General features: G+C 40.0%; 1 pseudogene; it reads right to left on the reverse strand.

Annotated features, from left to right (window-relative positions):
* Nucleotides 1–19,810: 19,810 nt before the first annotated feature.
* Nucleotides 19,811–20,271, reverse strand: LOC128774245 (40S ribosomal protein S15a-like; annotated as a pseudogene).
* Between the last annotated feature and the right edge of the window lie 7,264 nt (nucleotides 20,272–27,535).

The following is a 27,535-nucleotide window of genomic DNA, read 5'->3' on the forward strand; positions in this document are numbered from 1 at the left end:
GCTCGCATAACAACAAAGTGGACTCCACACTGACAGCAGTGAGCCAGATTTGGGGCTCAAACTTGAGAACTACGAGATCATGACCTGAGCCAGAGTCGGAAGCTCAACCAACTGAGCCACCCAGGTAGCCTATTTCATTTCTGCTTCATAGCCATAATTACTAATTTAGCTTTAAAAGCATAAACATTAACTGTTAGTCCTTTGATATCACAAATTCCTTGGGGCACCTGGCTGGCTCAATAGGCAGATCACTTGACTCTTAACTTCAGGATTGTGAGTTCAAGTCCCACGCGGGACATGAAGCCTACTTTAAAAAAAAAAAAAAAATCCAAACCAAAAATGTGTTTTCTTTTTTCACTGGTGGGTTGGCTGGATGATATATTCAGGTGCATTTTTTTTTTATAGTTTACTTTTTTTTTTTTTTTAAGACTATTTATTTTGAGAGAGAAGGAGAGCATGAGCAGGGAACAGGCAGAGAGACAGAGAGAGGGAGAGAGAGAATCCCAAGCAGGATCCACGATGTCAGCATGGAGCCCAACATGGGGCTCGATCTCACCAACTGTGAGATCATGATCTAAGCCAAAAGCAAGACTCAGACGCTTAACTGACTGACACAGGTGCCCCCAGGTACATTTTAGAGAAAACCGTATATAGTTGGTGTGTGTATGTATTTGTGTATATACATATACACACATATATATGTGCGTATATATCTATATATATATATATATATATATATATATATGTATGCACATATATATGTATATATACGTGTGTGTGTGTGTGTATATATATATATATATATATATGTATATAGTTTATTTTATTTTGGAGAGAGAGTATTAGTGGGGTTGGGGCAGAGAGGGGGACAGAGGATGTGAAGCAGGCTCTGTGCTGACAGCACAGAGCCCAATGTGGGGCTCAAACTCATGAACTGCGAGATCACGACCTGAGCCAAAGTCAGATGCTTAGCTAACTGAGCCACCCCATAGCTGGTATATTTTTTGACTTTTTATATTTGAGAACATTTTTCTGTTGCCTTCAAACATGGTCAACAATTAGGCTGGATCAAGATTTCCTATCAATATTCTGTAAGTTTTGTACCTACTGGTGTCTAATGTTGCCAAGAATGAGACCACACCCCCCCTTTATATATAAACTAATTTTTGTCCGCATTTTTTTTTTTAGTTTATTTATTTTGAGAGATCGGGGAGGGGGAAGGGAGGGACAGAGAAAGAGGGAAAGAGAATCCCAAGCAGGCTCCATGCTGTCAGTGCAGAGCCGGATGTGGGGCTCGAGGTCAGGAACCCTGAGGCAAAATCAAGAGTTGGATGCTTAACTGAGCCACCTAAGCACCCCTGTCTGTATTTTTGTATGATTCTTTAGATTGAAGTAAAATTGGTATATAACATTATATAAGTCTAGGGTATATGACTTTTAAAAAAGATTTTATTTGGGGCGCCTGGGTGGCGCAGTTGGTTAAGCGTCCGACTTCAGCCAGGTCACGATCTCGCGGTCTGTGAGTTCGAGCCCCGCGTCAGGCTCTGGGCTGATGGCTCGGAGCCTGGAGCCTGTTTCCGATTCTGTGTCTCCCTCTCTCTCTGCCCCTCCCCCGTTCATGCTCTGTCTCTCTCTGTCCCAAAAATAAATTAAAAACGTTGAAAAAAAATTTTTTTTAAAAGATTTTGTTTTTTTTGTTTTTTTTTTTTTAATACAATCTATATCTCCAATGTGGGGCTTGAACTGAAGACCCTGAGATTGTGGGTCACATGCTCTACTGACTGAACCTGCCAGGTGCCCCATATGTGACTGACTTGATAGATAGATAGATAGATAGATAGATAGATAGATAGATATACACATACACACACACACACACATATACATTCATACATACACACACACACAGACACACACACACACACACACACACACACACACACACACATGCTCTCTGCTCACAGCAGAGAGTCCAATTTGGGGCTCATGAACTGTGAGATCATGACCTGAGCCAAAGTCGGGTGCTTAACCGGCTCAGCCACCCAGGTGCTCCTAATATGATTTCTTTTTAATCTGTAAAGCTCACTGCCTTAACCAAGAGCTATATTTTGTTCATCAGGTTTGTGTTTGTTTTTGTTTTTTGTTTTTTTTTTTGGTGTAAGATCAGGCTGTGACCTACTTAAACAGACACATAAAATTAAATTAGAATTCTCAGAGTTCCTGTACAACCCATGGAGCATTTTTAAGCTAGATTGAAGAGGTATGTACTGGTCGGAAGGCTCAGAGTAGGGAATGGCAAATCTCTGCAATTAGGATCTACTAGCTTCCTGGAGGGCTATTTTGAGAAATGTTTTGAGGCAGACTACGCTTATTGGGAAAGAGTACTGTGACTGATTAGTGATGTCTGCCTCGGTGAGGGAGAGTATAGTGGTATCTAATATGCCAGGACACTGCCATCCTGCTGTCCCTAACAGGTAGCTTAGATTGTCCTCATGAAGAGATTAGGGACCTGGTTGGAGACCAGTGAGGGCCCTTTGAATCCAATGATGCCAACCTGCATCCAAAAGCAGCAGAGGCCCCAAGGATTCTAAGACCACAGACCCAGAGGACTGGCACTGCTCTGTGTCAAAAGCCGTAGAAACCCCCCTGTGGCCTACAGCATAATGTCCAAGTGCCTTCTTAGCTTTTTGTGGCCTCCATACCTTCTTTAATATATCCTGTGGTATAGTTACCCCAAGCCAATCCCTGGTCCCTATACATTTTTATAATCTTTTCTTAGCTTTTGTCTACTCTGCCATGGTGTGTGGAATGTTCTTGGAGAATTAGGATGTCAAAGTTGGAAGAAATCTTAGATATCACTTAGATACCCAGGGCTCCCAGCCCTGGGTATATAGCAGAGTCACTGGGAAAGCTTTTAAAAAGTATTTTCAGTGGTGCCTGGGTGGCTCAGTTGGTTAAGCGTCTGACTTCAGCTCAGGTCATGATTTCACAGTTCGTGAGTTCGAGCCCCGCATTGGGCTCTGTGCTAACAACTCAGACCTGGAGCTATTTCAGATTCTGTGTCTCCCTCTCTCTCTCTGCCACTCCCCCATTCACATTTTGTCTCTCTCTGTCTCTCAAAAATGAATAAATGTTAAAAAATAATAATAAAAATATATTTTCAGTTCTCAGCCCTAGGGTTTTTTACTTAAGAGATCTGGGACACAGATTTGGCACGTGCATTTTTATTTTGCAAATGTTATTTCTGTGCATTATCCTTTACTCTGTGTGTACTCATATATATGTTTGTAATAGTGCACACAGTTTTATGATTTGCAGTTTGTTACACTTTTCTGCTACCATCTCCACAGTTACTGTTAGGAAAGCTGAATAATAATTTGGATTATTTAGTTATTTCTTGATGATTGATAACTTAAGTTGCCTATATTTTACTTTTACAAATGACTATGCTGTGGCTATCTTCCTACATGTAATACATGATTTTTTAAACGAGCCAAACTGGACATTTGACATAAGATTAAACTAAAGCCTAGGGAGGTAGGAGGCTTGCTTCTTGTCGCACAGCCCAGGAGGCAGGAGTAAAGCTTGAACCTGATCGTCTGACTTCCAATGCAGTGCCCTATTTCTCACACCTAGTCTTTCCTGTCCTGTCTCTGTACAGCCAGATCCTAGTCTTCCCACAAAAGTTTGTATAAATATCACTTGCTTCACAAAGTCATTCCTCACTCACCTAATGGGAAGAAATTTGTCCTCTTCAATGTCCTTCCCAAATTACCTACAGTGCTTTTTTCCATTTTCACTTTTGACCTTATTGATAGTGACACTTTTATGTCTTAGCTCCATTGCTAGAAGCAGTGTGCACAGTGGCTAGGATCTGGGGCTCTGGAACAGTGTGGGCTTCTAATTTCCTTACCACTTCCTAGCTATGTGATCTTGGGCAAGCTACTCAACCTTTAAACTTGAGTTTTCTCACCCTGAAAATGGGGTTTAGTGAGAGACCAAGCGTAAAACACAGTATCTGGCACACAGCATATAGTTTATTTTAATTTTTCTTGTTAATGTTTTTATTAATAATGTCATTCATGGCAAGCTTCTTGAAAGCCAGATCTAGTGCTTGATACATAGTATGGGCTCAATAAATATTTGATAAGTGAAGAATAAAATCAATTCTTAAGGTATGTAATCTCCCCAGACACTTCAAATTGGTTTGTAAGATAACCATGCTTAAGTATCTCATATATGACACTGCTGGTACCCTTCTAAGCAATCATTGACACTCACTTTGCTGGCAGCAAGCCCAACTAGCTAGTACCTTGTCCGTAGAGCTTAGCCACTCAGAACCCAGCACCTTAGGGTGATGTATATTCTAATTGGGCATTTCTGGTCCAGACACAACTTTTGTGAAGCCAACCCATCAACATTTTTATATTTTGGAGTTAATGAAAAGGAACTTTTATTTAGAAGTTGAGATTGTTATACATGGATTTGTTTTTGTAATTTAGTGACCAATCTCTTAGTTTTACTTGACCAAGAAATTTGGATCTGAAGATTTCTTTCACTGTGTTTTGTTTTTTAAAAAGTTAATAGTTTGTACCATTGAGTCTAGGATATGTTGTTTTATTTAAAATTTTTTTCAATGTCTATTTATTTGGAGACACATAGGCAGAGCATGAGTAGAGAAGGGGCAGAGAGAGAGGGAGACACAGAAGCCAAAGCAGGCTCCAGGCTCTGAGCTGTCAGCACAGAGCCCAATACAGGGCTTGAACCACAAACTGCCAGATCATGACCTGAGCTGAAGTCGGATGCTTAACCGACTGAGCCACCTAGGCGCCCCTAGGGTATGTTGTTTAAAAGTTTTAATATTTTAAGGAAACCGACAGGAGAAAAAGGAATGAAGTTGTCTTTAATAATACCTTGAATTGATAATTCATATCTTTCTGTATGCAAATTGCTGCTTTCTTGAGACATTAGGCAGGTTTCTATAATTTGCTGTTTGTGAATTAATGTCCACATTTGATACTAAAAAAAATAGAGCTAGAGCATAGCACTGAGGTAATTGAAGTTTAGTTTCATGGATCTTCAGCCATCTTGATGATAATGGTCTAACGCTCTGAATGTATGAATTTCCCTGTCTGACCCCATCCCTAATCTCTCCACTGCTGAGAGATTGCCACCCCATCTCCAGATCCAGCTAAACCTTAGGGTCAGGACCAATGTGCTCCTGCACTCAGCTGTTGAACTCATTCTGACTTGAGTGTAGTTTCAGTGTCTGAGTCCATGTCCCATTTCCACCTTCTCTACTCGTACTTGAGCTTTCAGAACTGACCCTCTTTTTGCCCACTCATTTGTTCTGCTTCACTCTCAGCACTGCTGTCTCTGAGTCCCCAACCAGCTGATGCCCCCCCTTCTGTCATATCTCTTATGATTCTTTTTTTTTTTTAATTTTTTAAATGTGTATTTATTTTTGAGAGAGAGCAGTGGGGGATGGGGGCAGAGAGAGGGACACAGGATCTGAAGTGGGCTCCTTACTGAGTGGAGAGTCCGACAGGGGCCTCGAACTCAGCAGCTGTGAGATCATGACCTGAGCTGAAGTCGGATGCTCAACCGACTGAGCCACCCAGGCGCCCCTCTCTCTCATGATTCTTACTGGACTGCTAAACTGGCTCCGTTCCCACATATGACAATAGAGCAGACCGAAGAGACATGGGCTGCAGCAAACCAAAGTTGATATCTGTGCTCCTGCCCCCACTGCACTGTTGCCACTTCATCTGTGATGGGACCTTTCTACCCAGTACTGCATCACGGAGCTTTTCTCACAAGCTCATTAGGTGGGCCTGGATGTTTTTTTCACTTCTTCCCTTCTGGTTCCAGTGAATCTGTAGAACATTTTGGGATGCTAGCAAATGAATGATTGAAATGGGAAGCCTTTTCCAGTTCCCTATATGAGAATTTGGCCCTTCCTACTCTTTGCATCCATAACTCTATTATTTGCCTCAGTTATGGTAAAATAATGAAGAGAGTATATGTAAAATATAATGTGCGTGTATATATATATTATGTATATATATATATATATATATATATGTATATATATATATACACACACACATATATATAAACATTTAAAAAATAAAAATGAGAATCTTGTAATCAGAAAAAAACTCAGGTGTGTGTGTGTATATATATATATATATATAGTATACATTATACAATATATCAGGTGTGTATGTATATATATAATATATACACCTGATTTTTTCTGATTATAAGATTCTCATCTTTATTTATTTATTTATTTATTTATTTATTTATTTATTTATTACATTTATTTATTTTTTGAGAGACAGAGACAGAACACGAGTAGGGGAGGGGCGGAGAGAGAAGGAGACACAGAATCTGAAGCAGGCTCCAGGCTACGAGCTGTCAGCACAGAGCCTGACGCAGGGCTCGAACTCACAAACCACGAGATCATGACCTGAGCCGAAGGCGGACGCTTAACCGACTGAGCCACCCAGGCACCCCTTTTTATTTTTTAAATGTTTGTTTTTGAGAGAAAGAGACCGAGCACGAGTGGGGGAGGGGCAGAGAGAGATGAAGACACAGAATCCGAAGCAGGTTCCAGGCTCTGAGCTGTCAGCACAGAGCCCCATGCAGGGCTTGAACCCACAAACCGTGAAATCATGGCCTGAGCCAAAGTCAGACACTTAACTGGTAGAGTCACCCAGGCACCACAAGATTCTCGTTTTTAAAAATGTAGAAATAAAGTATGGCTTGTGATTGAGATAGTAGAATGAGTCCATGCTTCAACATAGTCCCTTGGCCTCACACACCCAGGAGAAAATGGAAAAAGAAAAAACAGATAAATTCACGTGACTAAAAATGTAAAAGAAACCCCTAGTGGTGAGTGGGGCTCACTTTAGGACTCAGACTCTGGGTCTAAAACCAAGGTGGCTAGGAGTATGACCTCTGTTGGTAAAACAGACCACCTTGAGAGCTCCATGACTGAGGTGAATGAGCTGGAATAGGGAAGTGAAGCCAGGGCCCGGGATTTCAGTTTGTGGAAACAGACAGAATGGTTGAGTCTATTGCTTTGTGAAAAACTGGGCCCAGTGACAGTGAGAAAGGCAAACATGCTGTGTTTGTGTTTTAATGTTTATTTCTGAGAGAGACAGAGTCTGAGTGGGGGGAGGGGCAGAGAGAGAGGGAGACACAATACAAAGCAGACTCCAGGTTCCAAGCTGTCAGCACAGAGTCTGACGCGGAGCTCAAAGTCATGAACCGTGAGATCATGACCTGAGCTGAAGTTGGACACTTAAACAGCTGAGCTAGCCAGGTGCCTCTTCTCAGTTGTTCTTTCACATAAAATCATGTTCTTTGAAAAAAGTGGCTAGTTCAACTCAACGATCACACATGTACTTTTCCATGAACCCACTCTCGTACTTCTATGTGCAGCAAAAGTGCATTATGCATATTTCCCACATCACTCAGAGTTTTAAAAAAGACATGTATTCATGGGTCAAAATTTGATAAGATTAAACAGTTTTTATTGCCTCATCAAGGGCATTCTTAAGTGTAACTGTTTTTTGTTTTTTCTTTTTGGTGAATGCATGACGATGAATACAATGACCACTGGGACAGTTTGGTACCAGTGCCGGCATTCGTGCTCAGTTGCCAGCTGTTTTACTCATCATTGCTTTTGTATCATCAGTGCAAATGTCAGCAGTGTGGGGGAAAAAAGCAAAGTCTTAGTATTACTATAAAAATGTTTTAACCTTGTAGATTTTTGAAATTGTCCTGGGAAATACTCTGAGAACTGCTCTAAATAGTAATAGACAAGACAGAGCACTTGTTCAGTGGTGTGCTAAGAACCACCAGGAAGAAGACAAAGATAGCTGCAGAACATTTAGAATAAATGTTAAGTGTGTCCTCTAAAAACGAGTACAACTGAAAAAAAAAAGACATCTATGGTTTACAAACAAGAAGAGCTATAAAAGAAAATACAGTAACCTACGAATTCAGTAGAAGGCAAATATATGGTTTACAAGCAAGAAGAGCTATAAAAGAAATCTATGAATCTATTACAAACAAGAAGAGCTATACAGAAATCTATGAATTCAGTAGAAGGCAAGAAAAGAGCCTAAGAAAAAGGGATATACAGAAGACACTAATATGGGGAAGTAAGTCCAGCTATATGAGTAGTCACAGTAAACGAACTGTGTAAAAGATGATCATATTGGATTTAAAAACATCTATATGCTGCTTAAAAAAGACAGCTAAAAATGAATAATGAAAAATGTTGAAAAGAAAATCTAGGCAAGTACTAAGTAAAAGCTTGCACAGTAATATTATTATTAGACAAAATAACAATGCTAAAACCATTAATTGAGAGGGAGGACATTACCTAGTGACAAAAGAGAGATCTAGTAAGAAGATATTATAGTTAAAAATTATGCATTTTCTGGGGTGCCTGGGTGGCTCAGTAGGTTGAGCGTCCAATTCTTGATTTCAGTTAGGGTCGTCATTTCGTGGTTCGTGCGTTCAAGCCCCTCATTGAGCTTCGGGCAGGTTCCTCGGATCAGCTTGGGATTTTATCTCTCTCTCCCTCGCTCTGCGCTTCTCCTGTGCATGCTCTCTCTCTCAAAATAAATAAACTTAAAATAGTATGCATTTTCCAATGTATTAACTGAGAATTACAAAAAGAAATTGACAGATTCACTGGTCATGGTGGAAAATTCTGAAGCAGCTCTATCAGAAATTGGTAAAGAAAACTCAGCTTACAAAGAACAAAAGCTTTTTTTTTTTTTTTTTTTTTTGAGATTAAGTGGGAGAGAGAGAATCCCAAGCAGGCTCTGCACTGTCAGCATAGAGCCAGATCAAGGACCGGAATCCATGAACCATGAGGTCATGGCCTGAACCAAAACCAAGAGTTTGATGCTCATCCAACTGAGCCATTCAGGCACCCCAGAACAAAAGCATTCTTATCCACAAATATAGTAGTATATTTTATTTTCTTGTTTGTTGTCTGTATTCCCAACTAGAATTTAATGAGTGCAGAGATTTTTGTCTGTTTCTTGCTATTTCCCCAGAATCTAAAGCAGTGCCTGACACATCACAGGCACTCAATACTTGTTGAATGAATAAATGAATGAAAGTTTCAACATCAGAAAACTTACCAACAGGTTAAAAGAGGAAAATCAGGGGTAAGCTCAGTCAGTTAAGCAATCTGACTCTTGATCTCAGCTCAGGTCTTGATCTCGGGGTCATTGAGTCCAAGCCCCATGTTGGGCTTGGTGCTGGACGTGAAGCCTACTTAAAAAAGAAAAAGTCATATGGTAAGTTCATATACAGAAAATGATTGGATAAAATTATCTGTGATCAGAACTCTTAGTAAACAAGTAGAAAAGAACTTTCGCTTGCCGGCAATAAAAAACCTAGACTTAACATCATAATCGATGGTGCAACTGTAAGGAGCATTTCATGCTATCCCCTATTCAACTCCATGCTAAGACAGGAAAAAGTACTAACGGATATAAAATTGGGAAGTAAGAGCAAAGCTGTCTTATTTGCGGAGGATGTTTACCCTGGATATTCAAAAAGATCTACAAATTGGTGAAACAATTAGTTCAATGAAGTAACTATTATATATTTTTAATGTTTTTATTTTATTTTTAAGACAGAGCGGGACACAGCATGAGTAGGGATGGGGCAGAGAGAGAGGGAGACACAATCCGAAGCAGGCTCCAGGCTCTGTGCTGTCAGCACAGAGCCCGATGCGGGGCTCGAACTCACAAGCTGTGAGATCATGACCTGAGCCGAAGTCAGATGCTCAACTGACTGAGCCACCCGGGCGCCCCAAGTAACTATTATATAAAGGTCAGCATTCTCATACACAAGTAACAATTAGTACGTATAATGGCAAAATGAACCAATTTATGATAACCTGAAGTATAAACTACTCCAAAATTAATAAAAGATCTTTTTATGAAAAAAAATTATACTATCAGGAGACAAAGAAGTCCTGACTATTTGGAGATAGATTTGTAGATGGGAAGACATATGATTTCAGGGGTAGATTCCTTAATGCCCCTTACCCATTTAGCTCATCCCCCTATCCCACAACCCCTCCAGCAGTCCTCTGTTTGTTCTCTATATTTAAGAGTCTCTTATGTTTTGTCCCCCTCCCTGTTTTTATATTATTTTTGCTTCCCTTATGTTCATCTGTTTTGTATCTTAAATTCCTCATATGAGTGAAGTCATATGATATTTATCTTTCTCTGACTAATTTTGCTTAGCATAATACCCTCTAGTTCCACCCACGTAGTTGCAAATGGCAAAATTTCATTCTTTTTGATTGCCGAGTAATACTCCACTGCATGTATGTATGTATGTGTGCGTATATACACACATATACATACACCACATCTTTATCCATTCAACCGTCAATGGACATTTGGGCTCTTTCCATACTTTGACTATTGTCAATAGCGCTGCTATAAACACTGCCCCTTTAAAATAGCACACCTGTATCCCTTGGATAAATACCTAGTAGTGCAATTGCTGGGTCGTAAGGTAGTCCTATTTTTAATTTTTCGAGGAACGTCCACACTCTTCCAGAGTGGCTGCACCAGCTTGTATTCCCACCAACAATGCAAAAGAGATCCTCTTTCTCCACATCCTTGCCAACATCTGTTGTTGCCTGAGCTATTAATGTGAGCTGTTCTGACAGGTGCGAAGTGGTATCTCATTATGGTTTTGATTTGTAATTCCCTGATGATGAGTGATGTTGAGCACTTTTCATGTGTCAGTTGGCCATCTGGATGTCTTTGTCTGTTCATGTCTTTTGCCCATTTCTTCACTGGATTATTTGTTTTTTGGGTTTTGAGTTTGATAAGTTCTTTATAGATTTGGATACTAACCCTTAATCTAATATGTCATTTGCAAATATCTTCTCCCATTCCATTGGTTACCTTTTAGTTTTGCTGATTGTTTCCTTCCCTGTGCAGAAGCTTTTTATTTTGATGAGGTCCCAATAGTTCATTTGTGCTTTGGTTTCCCTTGCCTCTGGAGACATGTTAAGTAAGAAGTCCCTGTGGCCAAGGCCAAAGAGGTTTTTGCCTGCTTTCTTCTCGAGGATTTTGATAGCTTGCTGTTTTACATTTAGGTCTTTCATACATTTTGAGTTTATTTTTGTGGATGGTGTAAGAAAGTGGTCCAGGTTCATTCTTCTGCATGTCGCTGTCTAGTTTTCCCAGCACCATTTGCTGAAGAGACTGTCTTTATTCCATTGGGTATTCTTTCCTGCTTTGTCAAAGATTAGTTGGCCATATGTTTGCGGGTCCATTTCTAGGTTCTCTATTCTGTTCCATTGATCTGAGTGTTTTTGTGCCAACGTTTATTTTGTTTTTGAGAGAGACCGCAAGCCAGGGAGGGGCAGAGAGAAAGGGACAAAGGATTCAAAGTGGGCTGCAAGCTGACAGCAGCAAGCCTGATGTGGAGCTGGAACTCGTGAACCATGAGCTGAAGTCAGATGCTCAACTGACTGAGCCACCCAGGTGCCCCTCATTGTAGTTTTGATGTACATTTCCCTAATGATTGGTGATGTGTAACATCTTTTCATGTATATATTGACTATTTGTATATCTTCCTTGGAGAAATGTCTTGTGCCCAATTTTGAATCAGGTTGTTTTTTTTGTTTTTGAGTTTTATGAGTTCTCTATGCATTCTGGATATTAAACTCTTATCAGATATTTGATTTGCCAATATTTTCTCCCATTCCGTAAGTTGCCTTTTTACTCTGATAATAGTATTTTGTTTTTGTTTTCTTTTTCCCCAAGTTTTTTTTTTTTTTTTTTGTTTAATGTTCATTTATTTTGAGAGAGAGTGTGTGCGAGTGGGGGAGGGGAAAAGATTGAGAGAGCGAGAGCAAGAGCGAGAGCGAGAGAGCGAGAGAGAGAGAGAGAGAGAGAGAGAGAATCCCAAACAGGCTCCACACTGTCAGCACAGAGCACAGTGTGGGGCTCAATCTCACCAACTGTGTGATCATGACCTGAGCTGAAATCAGGAGTCAGAAGCTTAACCGACTAAGCCACCCAGGCACCCCTTTTCCCCCAAATTTTTATTTGAATTCCAACTAGTTATCATACATGCAATACTAATTCCAGGTGTAGAATTTAGTGATTCATCACTTCCATACAACACCTGGTACCCATCACAAGTGCCCTTCTTAAGACCCATCACCCATTTAACCTACCCCCGCCCCGACCTCCTATTCCAATAACTATCAGTGTGATAACAGTATCTTTTGGTGCACAAAATTTTTAAATTTTCAGGAAGTCCAACTTGTCTATTTTTTCTTTTGTTGCCAGTGCCTTTTATGTCATATTCAAAAAGTCATTGACAAACCAGCGTTGTATCCAAAGCATTTTTGCATGTGTTGTTTCATTTGTTCATCAAAGATGTGTAAAGAAGGTTTGTTTCAATTCAGTGATTATTTATAGGGCAGGGTTATTTTTGTTTTGTTTTTGAGAGAGTGAAGGATAAAGGGAGAGACAGAGAAGCTTAAGCAGGCTCGACAATCAGCACAGAGCCTGATGCAAGGCTCAGTCACACTACCCTGGGATCATGAACTGAGCCGAAATCAAAAGTTGGATGCTCAACTGACTGAGCCACCCAGGTGCCCCTTGTTTCGTTTTTTTAATGGAGCAGATTTGTGCCAGGTTTTGTATTGGCTCTTGCGGAACCAAAGATAAGACAAAGATGCTGACCTCAAGTAACATCAACAGATATCATTGGGATATACCACCAGAAGTGTAAATGTGAAAACAGTGATTAAGGGAGAGACACAGATTATTGAGATATGGTAATGATAGATGGTGATGGCATTCATAGGCTTTGTTATGTTTTCCCCCCTTTGATCTCTAGCTTTTTCTGAGCTATAATTAGAATATAACATTGTATAAGTTTAAGATGTACAATGTATTGATTTGATGTGTACCATTTGTATTACAAGAAAGAATTGGTGTTTATGTTATTTTACTTTTTTAATGTTTATTTATTTTTGAGAGACCGAGTGTGAGCAGGGAGGGGCAGAGAGAGAGGAGACACAGAATTTGAAGCAGGCTCTGGGCTGTCAGCACAGAGCCTGACATGGGGCTTGAACCCATGAACTGTGAGATCATGACCTGAGCCGAAGTTGGACGCTTAACCGACTGAGCCACCCAGGTGCCCAGGAATTTTTGTTTATTACACCATTTTGAAATTATATTTCACAATTGATAATGGCTGATTTGGTATGTTTTTGAAAATTACATTTTCCACAGTTAGAATTTTTTCATCTGAACAATCTATGTGTTAAAACATTCAGCCTAGGTCACCCTCCTTGATACTGTGTTTGTGCAAGGAGTGATTAATCTGTGTGCAAAATTTGGCCCCTTGCATTTAAAGTGCAATTTTGCTTATTAGAAGTGTTTTATTTTCAAAAAGTGTTTATTTATTTTGAGAGAGAAAAAGCACGTGCATGAGTCGGGGAGGGGCAGAGAGAGAGTGAGAGAGAGAATCCCAAGCAGGCTCTGCACTGTTAACACAGAGCCTGATGTGGGGGCTCAATGTCACAAACTGTGAGATCATGACCTAAGCCAAGATCAAGAGTCAGATGCTTACCTGACTGAGCCACCCAGGCGCCCCTGTTAGAAGTATTTTAGATGATTAATGCCTTGTAGGTTACTGTTGTTATTTTATTATTTTTTTATTTTTATTTATTAAAAAAATTTTTTTGTAATGTTTTTATTTTTGAGAGACAGAGACAGAACATGAGTCAGGGAGGGGCAGAGAGAGAGAGGAAGACACAGAATCCGAAACAAGCTCCAGGCTCTGAGCTGTCAGCACAGAGCCTGATGTGGGGCTCAAACTCACAAACTGTGAGATCATGACCTGAGCTCAAAAGTCAGACGCTTAACCAACTGAGCCACCCAGGCACCCCCTGTTGTTATTTTTAGATCTGAAATAGATGAGAAATAAGACATGAAAAGTCTAGCAGTTGAAGTACATGAAACAAGTCAAATGTCAACAAAAACAAAAAAAAGTCCTTGAGGTGAATAACAGAAAATCTGTGATTATTATCATTATTATTAACTCCACAGGGATGTTGAGATGATCAGCATATCAATAATATAATTAAGTGGAAATGGATTTTAAAATTTGGGAAATAGGGGAGCCATTGCTTTACGGTATGTCTCTTATTTATATGCAGAAAACCTTTTTTTTTTTTTCCAGTTAAGCATCAATGATGAATAAATGGTCCATTCATATTAATTATACATCAGTCATACATTATGGTCGCATTCATATGGTGATATTACATAAATGATGGCATTCACTGGGTACTCTTAAGGCAGCACATATACATATTAATTACACTGATACAAAAGTATGCAAATTTATTGCAGATTGTTTTGTACATTGTATAGAATTCCTTGTTCATATTAAAGTGAGCCTGTAAACACTGTAACAAAACTTTTGTAGAATTTAGCTTTCTAATAGAATGGAATCTCTAACAGAAGGCTCTACCGAATGCAATGATGGAATTATTTTGAGCAACGCTATTTTTTTTAATCAGTCTTTTTTTTTTTTTTTTAAGTTTATTCGTTTTTGAGAGAGAGAGAGGGAGGATGAACATGTGGGAGAGGGGCAGAGAGAGAGGGACAGAGAATCTGAAGTGGGCTCTGCAGCAGAGGCCCAGGTGTGGGTCTCCAACTCACAAACTGAGAGATGGTGCCCTGAACCGAAGGCAGATTTGAGCAATGCTACTCTATCAGGGAAAGCTGGCCTTTGGGGTGGTCCTGAGGCTTTGCTTTCTCCTGACCGAAGCCAAGTTGAGGTTTTCCACCAGGACTGGCCTGTGGGTGACAGATGTGTAATACCTGGCAGGCGTGTGTTAAGGTGGCCGACAGAACCTTCTCTGGTTGCTTTTGTGGAATTGAGGTGCAGATTTTATCCGTGACTAATCATGATCCCACATGTGCAGGTATTGTGAGATAATTGGTAATGTTTGGAAAATCTCATCTTGGTTTGCTAATTTGACCTCCTTTCATGTGCCAGATTTGGAGATGAAAGTGGTATTGTATAGTTGAATGAACAGAAGTTCCATCATCAGAGTGGTTGGGATTGAAATCCTGAGTAACAACTTAAGCCTGGGCAAGTAGCGTCTTTGAATCTCAATTTCTTTACTTGTAAAAATGGCACTAGTATTACTTCGTAGGGTCTTTGGAAAATTGAATAAAATCTTAGTGTGGTGCCTAGCATACAGTAAGTACAATATTCTGTCATCAATAATACAAGCTTCAGGCACCTGGCTGGCTCAGTTGGTGGAGCATGCAACTCTCGATCTCAGGGCCGTGAATTCGAGCCCCATGTTGAGGACAGAGATTGCTTAAAAAAATAAAATCTTAAAAAAAATAGTAATAATACAGGGGCGCCTGTGTGGCTCAGTTGGTTAAGCATCTGACTCTTGGTTTCAGCTCGAGTTGTGATCTCACAGTTTGTGGGTTCAAGCCCCACCTCAGGCTCAGCACTGACAGCTTGGTTCCTTCTTGGGATTCTCTCTCTCCCTCATTCTCTGCCCCTCCCCGCTCTTTCTTTCTCTTAAAATAAATAAACTTTTACAAAAAAGTTTTTTTTTAAATAATACAAACATCTACAGCAATGTTTGGCATATTTTATTTGTACCTCAAAGCTATGTAAACTCAATACAGATGAGTTCCCATCTAATGTTAATTTCTCATTGTTAATTTAGAGAAATTTTAGTGAAAATGTTACCATGTAAATTATTAAACTTGTGTGTTGTTAACATTTAATCATCTAAGAAAATGCAAACATTGTGGTAGCCTGTTTTTAGTTTTGTTGTTAGATTTCTTTTTAAAAATTTTCTTAATGTTTATTTTTGAGAGAGAGAGCAAGCAAGGGAGGGGCAGAGAGGGGGGGCACAGAGGATCCAAAGCAGGCTCTGTGCTGTAAGCACAGAGCTGATGCGGGGTTCTAACTCATGAACCATGAGATCATGACCTGAGCCAAAGCTGGACACTTAACCGACGGAGCCACCCAGGTACCCTAGTTGTTAGATTTCATTTTAAATATAAATGCTTCTTTCTTAAATTTTTTTTTAATGTTTATTTATTTTTGAGAGAGAGTGACAGAGAGTGAGCAGGGAAGGGGCAGAGAGACAGGGAGACACAGAATCTGAAGCAAGGTCCAGGCTCCGAGCTGTCAGCACAGAGCCCGACATGGGGCTCAGATTCATGAACTGCAAGATCATGACCTGAGCCAAAGTTGGATGCTCAACTGACTGAGCCACCCAGGCACCGCTGTGTTTTTTTTTTTGTTTTTTTTTTAATGTTTATTTATTTTTGAGAGAGAATTAGAGTACAAGTGGGGGAAGGGGCAGAGAGAGAGGGAGACAGAATCCAAAGCAGGTTCCAGGCTCTGAGTTGTCAGCACAGAGCCTGATGTGGGGCTTGAACCCATGAACCTCAAGATCATGACCTGAGCTGAAGTCAGACACACAACTGACTGAGCCACCCAGGAGCCTCTGGATTTCTTTATTCTTTATATTAAAGTTAAATAAACACATGCTTATTTCTATTGCTTTTATTTTTTATTTTTAAAATTTTTTAGAATTTATTTTTGAGAGAGACAGAGCGTGAGCAGGGGAGGGGCAGAGAGAGAGGGAGACAGAATTTGAAGCAGGTTTCAGGCTCTGAGCTGTCAGCACAGAGCCCAATGAGGGGCTCAAACTCACCAACTGTGAGATCATGGACAAAGTTGGATGCTTAACTGACTGACCCACCCAGGCACCCCATTTCTATTGCTTTTAGCTATCTATCGATCTATCTATCTATCTATCTATTTATTTATTTATTTTAAGTTTATTAATTTTTTTTTTGAGAGAGAGCTTGAGTGGGGGAGGTACAGAGAGAGAGAGAGAGAGAGAGAGAGAGAGAGAGAGAGAGAGAATCCCAAGCAAGCTCTACACTGCCTGTGCAGAGGAGAGTCTGACGTGGGACTTGAACTCATGAAACCACAAGATAATGACCCGAGCCAAAACCAAGAGTTGGACACTTAACCAACTAAGCCACCCAGGCACTCTGCTTTTAGGTGTTTAGACTAAAATTGTTATTGAAGGGGAATAAAGACCAGGCCATATTTATTTATTTATTTATTTATTTATTTATTTATTTATTTTTAATTTTTTAACGTTTTATTTATTTTTGAGACAGGGAGAGACAGAGCATGAACAGGGGAGGGTCAGAGAGGGGGAGACACAGAATCCGAAACAGGCTCCAGGCTCTGCGCTGTCAGCACAGAGCCCGACGCGGGGCTCGAACTCACAGACTGTGAGATCGTGACCTGAGCCGAAGTCGGCCGCTTAACCGACTGAGCCACCCAGGCGCCCCTAGACCAGGCCATATTTATAAAAGTTGTGAAAGAGATTTTGTAAAGTGTAACTAAGATTAAGCAATATTAAGTAGATACAAATGATCCAGAATGCAGGGGATGAGTGGAATGAAAAGTGCTCTTGAAAAGCCTTATGCCTCAGAGCTAAGTGTCTATTTTTAAACAAGAATAACCCGAGGTATCCTGAAAAAAATTATAATGGAAATTTGGTTTGAGATATGGCTCAGGGAGCATTTGTAGATGGAGTGCAGAGAATTCTGAAGACGAGCAGTACTCCCTGTGAGAAATATTAAGGCGGACTGTTTGAGTGGAAAGGAGAGCCCAAAAATGACAGTATAAAGGTAGGAAACACAAAAGCAGTAAAAGTGAATGTCTCTGTAAAAAATCCACCAAGGAACTCACACACAAAAAAGAATTTAAAATACAATAACATGTATCTAAAACATGAGGAGGAGAGGAGAGAAGAATGGGTTCAAGCTTAAATGACCATCAACAATATAGGCAGCTGTATGCAGAAGAGGTTATATACAAACCAAATGCTAACCAAATATCAAAACCACCATCGGAATGCAAGCTGGTGCAGCCACTCTGGAAAACAGTATGGAGGTTCCTCAAAAGATTAAAAATAGAACTACCCTACAACCCAGCAATTGCACTACTATTTATCCAAGGGATACAGTTGTATCAAAGGGACATATGCACCCCGATGTTTATAGCAGCACTATCAACAATAGCCAGAGTATGGAAAGAGCCCAAATGTCCATCAAAGGATGAATGGATAAAGATGTGGTGTATATATATACAATGGAGTATTACTCAGCAATCAAAAAGAATGAAATCTTGCCATTTGCAACTACGTGGATGGAACTGGAGGGTATTATGCTAAGTGAAATTAGAGAAAGACAAAAATCCTATGACTTCACTCATATGAGGACTTTAAGAGACAAAACAGATGAACATAAGGGAAGGGAAACAATAGAAAAACAGGCAGGGGGGCAAAACAGAAGAGACTCATAAATATGGAGAACAAACTGAGGGTTGCTGGAGGGTTTGTGGGAGGGGGGATGGGCTAAATGGGTAAGAGGCACTAAGGAATCTACTCCTGAAATCATTGTTGCACTATATGCTAACTAATTTGGATGTAAATTTTAAAAATAAAAAGTAAAACAAGTTAATAAAAACCCACCAGTAAACATGCAAAGAATAAAGAGAACAAAATCCAAATATATTACTAAAGAAAATCAGCAATGCGTGAAAGAAATACAAGAAAGGATCAGAGAAAATCTCTGGGAACAACAAAACAAGTAATGAAATGGCAATAAATACATATCTATCAATAATTACTTTGAAAGTCAATGGACTTGGGGCGCCTGGGTGGCTCAGTCAGTTATGCGTCTAACTTCAGCTCAGGTCACGATCTTGCGGTCCATGAGTTCCAGCCCCGCGTCGGGCTCTGGGCTGGTGGCTCAGAGCCTGGAGCCTGCTTCCGATTCTGTGTCTCCCTCTCTCTCTGCCCCTCCCCCGTTCATGCTCTGTCTCTCTCTGTCTCAAAAATAAATAAACACTAAAAAAAAAGAAAAAAAAATTTAAAAAAAAATGAAAGTCAATGGACTAAATGCTCCGAGCAAAAGACATAAAGTGACGTAATGGATAAAAAAACAAGATCCATCTTCTATATGCTGCCTTACAAGAGACTTATTTTATTTTTTTAGGTTTACTTAGAGCATGAACAGGTGAAAGGACAGAGAGAGAGGAGGGAGAGAACCCCAAGCAGGCTCCACACTGTCAGCACAGAGCCCAATGCAGGGCTCAATCCGAGGAACCATGAGATCATGACCTGAGCTGAAATCAAGAGTTGGCACTGGGTGTTGTATGGAAACCAATTTGACAATAAATTTCATATATTAAAATAAATAAAGAGTTGGGCACTCAGCCAACTGAACCACTCAGATGCCCCAGGACTCATTTTACACCTAGATACGTGAGGGCCTGGAGAAACATTTGTCATTCAAATAGATGTCAAAGGAAAGCCAGAGTAGCAATACCTACATGGGACAAACTAGGCTTTTTTTTTTTTTTTTTTGACAAACTAGTCTTTATTTATTTTTAAAATTTTATTTATTTTGAGAGAAAGCATGGGTGTGAACAGGGGAGGGGTGGAGAGATTGGGAGAGATATTTCCAAGCTGACTCCATGCTGACAGCATGGGCTGTCATGGGCAGTTGGTGAGATCATGACCTGAGCCAAAATGTAGAATTGGATGCTTAACCAACTGAGCCACCCAGGTGCCCCTAGACAAATGATTATAAAACAAAGACTGTTAAGAGACAAAACCACTATATATATTTTTTTCCTTTTTCCCTTTTTTTCCAGTGAGGCATTTTATTTGTATGAATGTATTACATCGCTAGAAAAAGAATCCCAGGATTTTCCCTCCTGTGTGTTTTTGTCTTACTTCTTCATGGTCCATGATGCCAGCTGAGGTTGTCAGCACAATGAAACCAAACTGGCGGGATGGGAGCAGATTATTCTGCCATTTTTTAGATCTTTGAGTTGTACATCAAACCTGGGGCTGATCACTCCACACTTGTTTAATCTGCCTGTGAGATTCGCAACAATTTTCCCAGCTCTGTGATCATCGATGATTTCAGATTCACCAATGTAACCATGCTTCATCATCACAGTCAGAAATCGGACAATGACTTTGGAGCATGGCCTAATAAGAACCTGGCGTTTGCCTCTCTTTTCAGCATTGTTAATGCTCTTGAGAGGATCTGCCAGGACATTCATGCTCACCATAATGGCGGCACAGAAAGATGGTAGAAAGAGCTAGAAGGCCACTATATATTAATAAAGGGACAATCCAACAAGAAGATACAACAATTGTAAATATTTATGCACCTAACATAAAGCACCCAAATACAGAAAACAACAAACATAAAGGAACTAATTCATAATTATGCAATAATTGTAGGGACTGTAACACCCCACTTACATCAATGGATTGATCATCTAAAAAGAAAATCAACAAGGAAACAATGGCTTTGAATGGCACGCTGGACCAGATGGACTCAACAGATATATTCAGAACATCCCATGTTAAGAAAGCAGAACACACATTCTTTTCAAGTGCACATGGAACATTCTCCATAATAGATCACACATTAGGCCACAAAACAGGCCTTAACAGATTCAAGAAGGTTGAAATCATACCATGCATCTTTTCTAACCACAATGCTAGGAAACTAGAAGTCAATCACAAGAAAAATTTGGAAAGACCACATATACATGGAGGTTAAACCACATACTGCTAGACAATGAATGGGCCAACCAGGAAATCAAATTAAAAAATACATGGAAACAGGGGCGCCTGGGTGGCGCAGTCGGTTAAGCGTCCGACTTCAGCCAGGTCACGATCTCGCGGTCCGTGGGTTCGAGCCCCGCGTCAGGCTCTGGGCTGATGGCTTGGAGCCTGGAGCCTGTTTCCGATTCTGTGTCTCCCTCTCTCTCTGCCCCTCCCCCATTCATGCTCTGTCTCTCTCTGTCCCAAAAATAAATAAAAAACGTTGAAAAAAAAATTAAAAAAAAAAAAATACATGGAAACAAATGAAAAATGAAAACACAACAATCCAAAACCTTTGGGATGCAGCAAAATCAGTCTTAAGAGGAAGGCATATAGCATTAAGGCCTACCTTAAGAAGCAAGAAAAATCTCAAACAACCTAATGTTACACTTAAAGGAGCTGGAAAAAGAACAAAGGAAGCCTAAGCCAGCAGAAGGAAGGAAATACTAAAGATTAGAGCAGAAATAAATGATAATAGAAAGGAAAAAAAACAGAACAGATCACTGAAACCAGGACCTGGTTCTTTAATAAAATTGAAAACCCTCTAGACAAGCTCATCAAAAAAATTAAATAAATAAAAAAGGGGGGGGGGGAGAGAAAGGACCCAGATACAATCACAAATGAGAGAGAGGAGAAATAACAACCAACACCAGCCACAGAAATACAAACAATTCTAAGAGAATATTATGAAAAACTATATGCCATCAAATTGGACAACCTGGGAGAAATGGGATAAATAGCTGGAAACCTATAAACTATCAAAACTGAAACAGAAAATTTGAACAGACCAATAACCAGCAAATGAACTGAATCAGTAATCAAAAAACAAAAGTCCAGGGTTGGATGGCTTCCCAAGGGAATTCTAAGCATTTAAGGAAGAGTTCATACCTATTCTTGAGGTGCCTGGGTGGCTCAGTTGGTTAAGCATCCAACACTTGGTTTTGGCTCAAGTCATGATCTCACAGTTTGTGGGATTGAGCTCTGTGCTGACGGTGTGGAGCCTGCTTGGGATTCTCTCTCCTTCTCTCTTCACCCCTCCCCCACCCACATGCATGTTCTCTCACTCTCAAAATAAATAAACTTAAAAAAAAAAAATAAAAGTTCATACCTATTCTCAAACTATTCCAAAAAATAGAAAAGTAAGGAAAACTTCCAAGCTCATTCTATGAGGCCAGCATTACCCTGATACCAAAACTAGAGAATGACTCCACTGAAAAAGAGAACTACAGGCCAATATCCCTGATGAACATGGGTGCACAACTTCTCAAAATACTAGCAAACCGAGTCCAACAATACATCAAAAAAATCATGCACCTTGATCAATTGATATTTATTACTGGGTTGCAAGTGTGGTTTAATATATGCAAATCAATTAACATGAAACACTATGTTAATAAAAGAAAGCGTAAGAATCATATGATCATTTCAATAGATGCAGAAAAAGCATTTGACAAAACATAACATTCATTTATAATAAAACCCTTCAATAAAGTAGGTTTAGAAACTGCTAGAACTGATAATAAAGTCAGGATACAAAGTCAATGTACAGAAACCTGTTGCATTTCTATACATCACAAATGAATCAACAAAGAGAAATTAAGAAATCAGTCCCATTAACAATTGCACCAAAACCCATAAGATACCTAGGAATAAACCTAACCAAAGAGGTGAAAGAGGTATACTCTGAAAACTATGAAACACTGATCAAAGAAATTGAAGATGACACAAAGAAATGGAAAGACATTCCATGTTCATGGATTAGAAGGACAAATATTGTTAAAATGTCTATACTACCCAAAACAATCTATACATTCAGTGCAATCCCTATCAAAATAACACCTGTATTCTTCACAGAACTAGAACAAACAATTCCAAAACTTGTATGGAACCAGAAAGACCCCAAATGGCCAAAGCAATCTTTTTTTTTTTTTTTTTGAGCAAGTGAGAGAGAAAGCATGAATGAAGAAGGGGCAGAGAGAGAGAGAGAGAGAGGTAGAGAGAGAATCCTAAGGAGGCTCTGTGCTGTCAGTGCAGAGCCCGTGGCAGGGCTCAACCTCACAAACCGTGGGATCATGATTTGAACCAAAATCAGGAGTCAGATGCCCAATCGACTGAGCCACTGAGGCACCCCATAGCCAAAGCAATCTTGAAAAGCAAAGCTGGAGGCATCACAATTCCAGTCTTCAAGATATACTACAAAGCTGTAGTGATGAAAAGATGGTACTGGCACAAAAATAGACATATAGGTAAATAGAACAGAATAGAAAAACCAGAAATGAATCCACAGCTATATGGCCAATTAATCTTTGACAAAGCAGGAAAGAATATCCAATGTGATACAGACGGTCTCTTCAGCAAATAGTTTTGGGGAAAGTGGACAGCAACATGCACAAGAAAACTGGGCCACTTACATCATACACAAAAATAAATTCAACATGGATTAAAGACCCAAATGTGAGACCTGAAACTATAAAAGTCCTAGAAGAGAACAGAGGCAGTAACTTTGACATGGGCCATAGTGACTTCTTTCTAGATATGTCTCCTGAAGCAAGGGAAACAAAAGCAAAAATAAACTATTAGGACCACATCAAAATAAAAAGTTTCTGTACACTGAAGTAAACAATAAACTGAAAGGCAACCTATGGAATGGAAGAAGATATTTGCAAATGACATATCAGATAAAGGGTTAATATCCAAAATCTATAAAGAGCTTCTAAAACTCACCACCCAAAAAACAAATAATCCAATTAAAAATGGGCAGAAGACACAGATATTTTTCCAGAGATACAGATGGCCAACAGACACATGAAAAGTTGCTTAATATCACTTATTATCAGGTACATGCAAGTCATACCTACAATGAGATATCACCTCACCTGTCAGAATGGCTAAAATCAACAACAGAAGAAACAACAGGTGTTGGCAACGATATGGAGAAAGGGGAACCATCTTGCACTGTTGGTGTGAATGCAAACTGGTGCAACCACCATGGAAAACAGTATGGAGTTTCCTCAAAATGTTAAAAATAGAACTACCCTATGATCCCACAATAACACTATTGGGTATTTATCCAAAAAATACACAAATACTAATTCAAAGGGATACATGCACTCTGACGTTTACAGCAGCATTATCTATAACAGCCAAATTATGGAAACAACCTAAGTGTCTTAGCGACTGATGAACGGATAAAGAAGATGTGGCGTATATATACAATGGAATAATACTCAGCCATAAGAAAGAATGAAATCTTGCCATTTGCAAGGACATGGATGGGGCTAGAGAACATAATGCTAAGCGAAATAAGTCAGAGAAAGACAAATACCATGTAATTTCACTCATATGTGGAATCTAAGAGCAAAGGAAAAAGAGGCAAACCAAGAAACAGATTCATAACTATAGAGAACAAACTCGTGACCAGAGGGGAGAGGGGATGAGTGAAATAGGTGAAGGGGATTAAGGAGTGCACTTATCATGATAAGCACCGGAATTGTGTGGAGGTGTTGAATCACTATGCTGTATGTAGATCTGAAACTAATATCACACTGTATATAAACTAACTGGAATTAAAAATTTTTTAGTTTCTTTATTCTGAGAGAGAGAGAGAGGGAGAGAGAGAGAGAGAGAGCGAGCGCACAAGCAGGGGAGGGACAGAGAGAAAGGGAGAGAGAGAATCCCAAGCAGGCTCCACACTGACCAAGTGACCTGAGCCTGAGCCAAGATTGAGAGTCGGACACTTAACCAACTGAGCCACCCAGGAGCCCCATGGAATTTAAATAAAAACTTAACAAGAAAAAAAGATGAGCAGGGCTTTGAAGTACTGAGGAATTTTCAGGTGAAATATGGGTTTGAAGGATAATCCCTGTGACTCTGCATGGAGAATTTACCTGATGGCCGTATTTTCAGAACTGGATGATATTTTATTCATTCATAAAGTCCTCTTTCATTTGCCATTTCCTCCTGAGATCTTCCCCAGTTTTCTACGGCTAATAAGAATCCTTATTAGGGGGTTTGGGCAGCTTTCATTTATACCTTCTCTTATGAGACATCATGCTATAATGTGTATCATAGCTTTACATGAATGTGTCTATCTCTTCAATCATGGTAGTAGGAAGAGCATGGGTTCTTAGGTTGGAATAACCTGAATTTGGATACTAGCTCTGATCTTTTCTAGCAGTCTGTTTATTTTTGTTGTTGTTACATAATACTTATTTCCATATGGTTTCTGGGAGGATTGAATGAAATAATATATGTAGAGTACCTTTACCATCTGATGATCTGTAGGCTACAACGTAATGGCATAGAATTCTGTTCTTTGCTCTCTGCTAAGGGTTCTAAGGGGGTCGTTTGAAAATGGGAAGTTTATAGATGACAGATGGGATCGAAAACCCAGGTGTACAAGGAGTCTTCAGTAAAAATCTCTGTCTTTTATTTATTTATGTATGTATTTATTTATTAACGTTTATTCATTTTTGAGAACAGAGAGAGACAGAGCATGAGTGGGGGAAGGGGCAGAGGGAGAGGGAGACACAGAATCTGAAGCAGGCTCCAGGCTCTGAGCTGTCAGTGCAGAGCTTGATGCAGGGCTCGAACTCACGAACCGTGAGATCGTGACCTGAGCTGAAGTCGGACGCTCAACCGACTGAGCCACCCAGATGCCCCCAAATCTCTGTCTTTTAATTGACTGGTTAAACTAATGGATGAAGAGAAACTATGTGACATCAGGAAAAGCTATCGTTAGCCACTCAGATTATAAACACATTTGCATTATGTATTGTATAATGGAGAACTACCACCATTAGTACCAGAAATAATTTCTACTAGGAAGATTCATTCTGATGACACAAAATTCTTGTTTAAAATTTGGGCACCACGGGGCGCCTGGGTGGCTCAGTCTGTTACACGTTCGACTTCAGCTCAAGTCATGATCTCACGGCTTGTGAGTTCCAGCCCCATGTCAGGACAGTTCAGAGCCTGGAGCCTGCTTCCGATTCTGTCTCCCTCTTTGCCCCTCCCCCATTCGGGCTCTGTCTTTCTCTCCCTCAAAAATAAAATAAACATTAAAAAATTTAAAAAATGGGCACCTGTCTATATGTGTTGTGGAATTAGCCAAGTCAAAAGACAGACATTCTAAAAATGTAGTTTTGGTGGTACTGGCTTAATACAGAATGCTTATTTGTCTCGTAACCATGCTGCTCTGTCAAGAGTTTGCACCTAGGCACCTGGGTGGCTCAACTGGTTAAGTGTCCAACTCTTGGTTTCAGCTCAGGTCATGATCTCACAGTTCATGAGTTCGAGCCCCGCCCCCCACTGGATGTAGACATTACTTAAATAACGGAAACCTGAAAAAATAAATAAATAAACATGGGTGTGAAACACCCTCCCACCCTGAGATATACAGCACTCTGACTAGACTTCGAAGATCTGACGATGTTCTGGTTGCAGCACACAACACAGAAGTGTTGCCACACCTTGAAGAAATGTTTATCAGGCCCCGAGAAGCAAATACAGGGAAGAGTTTTCTGGAACTCCCTAGCTTGCACTCAGGGAAAGACAGGAAAATTAGTTGGCTAAGAAGGTTCTTCAAAAATGGACAGTGAAATGCTCTTGAGATGAATCCAGGTAATGAAAAGGTCAAGAAAAATTCACTCTGAAAAAAAGAGGAGAAATGGTGACTTCCAGAGAAGGTAAATCTACCACATGCCTGTGTGATTAAGATGCTGCTAAGAACATAGGCATTGAGCAGTGACATCTGAGTGCATGCCTTTTTTTGTTGGAGGTGTCCTCGGTGAGTTAAGTCTATCTTCTCAGTCTCCTTGACTTTGTCCAATTTGGACTGCCTCCATGACTTTCTTTCTGTCTTTTTTTTTTTTAACTTTTGTACTTTATTTTCATTAAAAAAAAATGTTTATTTATTTATTATGAGAGAGACAGAGTGCATGTGTGCATGGGGGAGGGGCAGAGAAAGAGGAAAAGAGAGAATCCCAAGCAGGCTCCTTGCTGTCAGCACAGAACCAGATGCAGGGCTTGATCCCAAGAACCGTGAGATCATGACCTGAGCCAAAATCAAGAGTCAGACACTTAACCAACTGAGCCACCCAGGCGCCCTGACTCATGATTTTCTGATCCTGGATTCTTGGAAAGCTCCTTCACTTCTCTAAGCTAGCCTCAGTTTCCTCATCTATAAAACACAGATCTGTAGTACCTGCTATTAAAGGTTATTTTGAGGATGAAGTGAAGTAATGTATGTGAAATTTTCACTATCAGTTACTTGGTAAGCACCCCCATGCTAAAGATTTCCTAAGATTGATAGGCAGGTCATTATGTTGTTTCACTGCTAGCCTCTAGCTCCGACCCCGATAACATCAGCACTTCAGGCCTGTTCTTATTTGTAATCCTTATTTTTACCTTAAAAAAATTTTTTTAGTTACATTTATTTATCTTTGAGGGACAGAGACAGAGCACAAGCGGGGGAGGGACAGAGAGAGGAGACGCAGAATCCGAAGCAGGCTCCAGGCTCTGAGCTGTCAGCACAGAGCCCAGTGCGGGGCTTGAACTCACAAACCGTGAGATCATGACCTGAGTGGAAACCAAGAGTCAGATGGTTAACTGACTGAGCCGTTCAGGAGCCCCTGTAATCCATGTTCTTAATCATTTCGCTTCACCTGGTGGAGGAGGAACACATGGAGCAAGTTGTGGACATCACGAAGCCTTGTATAAATGGTTGTGATTCTAATAATGCTC

This window comes from Panthera pardus, unplaced genomic scaffold (assembly GCF_024362965.1).
Source record: "Panthera pardus isolate Hobbes unplaced genomic scaffold, ASM2436296v1 HiC_scaffold_3, whole genome shotgun sequence".
Taxonomy (NCBI): Eukaryota; Metazoa; Chordata; class Mammalia; order Carnivora; family Felidae; genus Panthera; species Panthera pardus.